We start from the raw sequence: 4,016 nt of genomic DNA on the forward strand, positions 1-4,016 counted from the left end.
CATACATATATACGCACATACACACAAACATACACATACATATACATGCATACATACAAACAGACATACACACATACATACATATACATACATATACACATGCATACATACAAACAGACATACACACATACATAAATATACACATACATATATACAGACTTATACACATACATACATACAGACAGACTTATACACATACATACATACAGACAGACAGACTTATACACATACATACAAACATACATGCATATGAAAAGAAAGATGATCGACACCGGTAAATATGATGTAAGGTTATTTTATTCATTCTCTCATTTTGCTTCTACATTAATATGTGGAATTGTGCCTCGGTAAGAAATCATTATTACTTGCCGCCAATCATAAACTAAGCTAATCGGAACAATACAGATGTACATTGGTAGTAAATAGTGATAACACTTTGCGAAAAACTAACCCTCCTCTCCCCCACCCTACTCCTTCCCTCCCTCCCGCTCTCCTTCCATGCCTCGCCGGTTGCTTGTTGTTTACTTGAATAAATGCCAGAAACGGTTTCTGTTTATCAACTGGAAATTGTGAAGAAATCGATCAACAGAAGACAGCAGAATTGAATACTATAAAAATCAGTTCATTTTTGTTATTGTTGTGGTTATTGCCGTTGCTGTTGTTGTTGTTGTTCTTGTTCTTGTCGTTGTTGTTGTTGTTGTTGTTGTTGCCGTTGCTGCTACTGCTGCTGTTGTTGTTGTTCTTGTTGTTGTTGTTGTTTTCTTCGGTGTAGGTTTTTAAATGAGTATGAACTTTGTAGTAAATGTACTAAGTTCGAATAAGAATACTAGTTTCAAAGAAACGGTTATGAACTTTATAATAAGAGTATTTATCCGGAATAAGTAGACCATTTGGATAGAAGATGATTATTTAAACATGATGGTCGACATTACTTTTCAGAATATTTCCATATTGATCTCTTACAAGAACGTATTACCATAAACAGGAAGAAGAGAGAGAACTGTATTTTGTGATATTCATGGTTTTCCTCAGACACAGGCTTGCAGTAACAGTGTAACCCTTTTGTTACCATATTCCTGGTGGAATACACTGACTTCGTTTCATTTAAATATGAAAATAACGAAGAATTTACTAAAGTACTTTTGTCATTATTAAGCTGGTGTTTAAACCTTCAGTAGTTCAACAAGCTATATTTGGCTCAAATATTCTACTCGTTTTGGGGCTCAGATCGATCAAATCCTGCCTCTCACACCTGTCCAGCAATGTCATTCTAAAATAGACAATCACATTATAGAAATCTTGAAGCTAGGAGATAAAGCATGATTAATTCAATACAATGTGAATAAATAAGCTTTATATATGGCATTCATATTTAATCTGAATGGTAAAACGTTAAGGCGGTGGTGAGCCGTTAGAATGGTTAGCACACCGGACAAAATCCTTAGCGGTATTACTTTCGGCTTTACATTCTGAGTTCAAGGCCGATGTGGTCGATTTTAGGTTTCTGGGTCAATAAAAGAAGTACCATTTGAGTACTCGATGTAATCGACTTGCCCTATCCCTTAATTTAGCTGAACTGGTGCCAAATTTTTTAAACCATTATTAAGCTAGTGTTTAAAACAAATTAACATGAAACTATGATGGAGGATTCAAATTTAGGTCAGTTTAAAACAAGGATTTTGTATCGCGGACACAAAGGTGATCTCAGATGTCAAAAGGGTTAATAAATATAGACACTGCACTTCAGTTGTGAATCGAAACAGACTTTATTTCTCACAAGATTACGTCTTCTACTACAGCACTCGCTAAAATCTCGTATTTTGGTGACGGAAGCTTTTTATTGCTTGCTCAATGATGTTAGCGATGTATGGCGGCGAGCTGGCAGAAACGTTAGCACACCAGGCGAAATACTTAGCGGTATTTCGTCTACCGATACGTTCTGAGTTCAAATTCCGCCGAGGTCGACTTTGCCTTTCATCCTTTCGGGGTCGATTAAATAAGTACCAGTTACGCACTGGGGTCGATGTAATCGTCTTAATCCTTTTGTCTGTCCTTGTTTGTCCCCTCTATGTTTAGCCCCTTGTGGGCAATAAAGAAATAAGAAACGTTAGCATGCCGGGCGAAATGCTTAGCGGCATTTCGTCTTGTCTTAACGTTCAGATTTCAAATTTCGCCGAGGTCGACTTAGCCTTTCATCCTTCCGTAGTCGATAAATTAAGTACCAGTTGCGCACTGGGGTCGATCTAATCAACTGGCTCCCGCTCCCGAAAAATTTCGGGGTTTGTGCCTAGAAGAGAAAAGAAAAGAATGACGTTAGCGATGTGAATACTTCAACAAGTATCAGTGCAAGTACGGCCGTATAACCACGAAGCTCGTGTTGCCACCAAAATGGTTTCGAGTTCATTCCACTAGTGCGGAACCTTGCGCAAGTGGCTTCTACGACAACCCCGGGACGAATAATGCCTTGTGAGTGAACTTGATAAACGGAAATTATGTGGAAGCTCGTTATATATGTGTGAGTATGTTTGTATGTTTGTAATTTTTCCTCCGAACCAATGTTTTACAACAGGTGTTGTTTTGTTTACGTCTGCATAACTTAGCTGGAGTGGTTTGTTAACAAAAAATAGCCGACTCAAAGCAAGTAGCTTGTCGATGTCCTCGCATGGCTGCAATGAAATGACAGAAGAGCATTAAAGAAACGACAAACTGAACGTGGTTTACTGACAGACCAACCCACATCCGCTCATCCCCACACATTCAATTATTGACGTACTGGCCACTTACGATAGTCATGTAATGAAGGATATGTGTGGCTTTCTCAAATATCGTAAGTCACTTAAAAGACGAAGTATGAAGGAGTTGAGAGGGTATTAATGTCTGTTCAAGACAACATAAATCACCTGGAACATTCAATGAATGGTGAAGTCGGCCTCGGCAGCATTTGAACTCAGAATGTAATGGTAGACGAAATGCCGCTAAGCATGTTGCCCGGTTTGCTAACGATTCTGCAGGCTCGCTACCTTTAAGCATCCAATAAATTACCAAAGCACACACGCTGACAAATGATGCTTGGCTCTGGCTGTAGCTCTGTGTGTCTTCTAAAAGCAAAAGAGCTAACGAAATGTACTGATTACGAACCGTGTTTCATTTGCTGTATTAGCAGAAATATTTCCAAATTCTTACTAGGATTCTCGCTTGATACTAATACAATTTTAAGATGTCTCCAGGTCGTGAAAGCTCGGAATTGTACCACCAGTCATCTAACCAATGATCCTTTACACTAGACATGACTAGTTCAACACCGAACAAACAATATAGAGTTTCTACAACGACTTTATATGGATGTCTAGTTTGTAAACATTTTTGCTCACCTTCAATGTACGATTTTCACAAAGTTCCCATCGGTTTTTCTTCCAGACATCTTCAAATACCTCCAGCATTGATGAGTCAGCGATCGACAGAATAAGTCATGCTGGTTGTTTTGTGGAGTCTGCAAGGGTGTCACATTCCTGCATTTTCTTGAACGTACCTGTACTGTGAAGAAGAGGTGAGGCATTTAGAAACTCAAAAAGCTTAGAGGAAGCTTACGGAAAAAAAGACTGAAGAAACGGATGATACAAGTTTCGATTTCTAGCCTTCTAAGAACTGAACCCGAAAATTTCAAACTTGCTGAGAATACTTGACAAGAATAGCACTGACGTTTTAAGTTACTTAAGCATTAGAAATACACATCTGGATCCATAATGAGGGATGGTGGGGGATATTAAGTCCGTGCCAATAATTGCCTATAAACATATATAAACTGAAGTTTCGGCTAGTATTGATCCAGTCTATCTAAGTTAATAGCACCTTCCACATATTTATACACACACACATATATATTTATATATATATGAATTTATGGAGATGTATGTGTTCAGACCAAACGATACACAAATCTCGTATTGAGAAGCAAACATAACTGGTGATTCTGCTTTAAGGATACCATCCAGATTGATCCGGTACCAACTTCCGAT

The 4,016-nt window shown here is 38.3% G+C and overlaps 1 long non-coding RNA gene across 1 annotated transcript in view; it reads right to left on the bottom strand.

The window, feature by feature from the left end:
- Window positions 1-281: 281 nt before the first annotated feature.
- The window catches only part of LOC149132413 (uncharacterized), a 7,451-nt gene continuing 3,716 nt past the window's right edge, over window positions 282-4,016 (bottom strand). The window contains exons 2-3 of the long non-coding RNA XR_016244507.1: window positions 3,372-3,529; window positions 282-2,287 (exon numbers count right to left, since the gene is read on the bottom strand). This is a non-coding gene — a long non-coding RNA (uncharacterized LOC149132413). The remainder of the gene's footprint in view (window positions 2,288-3,371; window positions 3,530-4,016) is intronic.

Source organism: Octopus bimaculoides, chromosome 15 (genome assembly GCF_046866305.1).
Source record: "Octopus bimaculoides isolate indiv1 chromosome 15, ASM4686630v1, whole genome shotgun sequence".
Classification (NCBI taxonomy): Eukaryota; Metazoa; Mollusca; class Cephalopoda; order Octopoda; family Octopodidae; genus Octopus; species Octopus bimaculoides.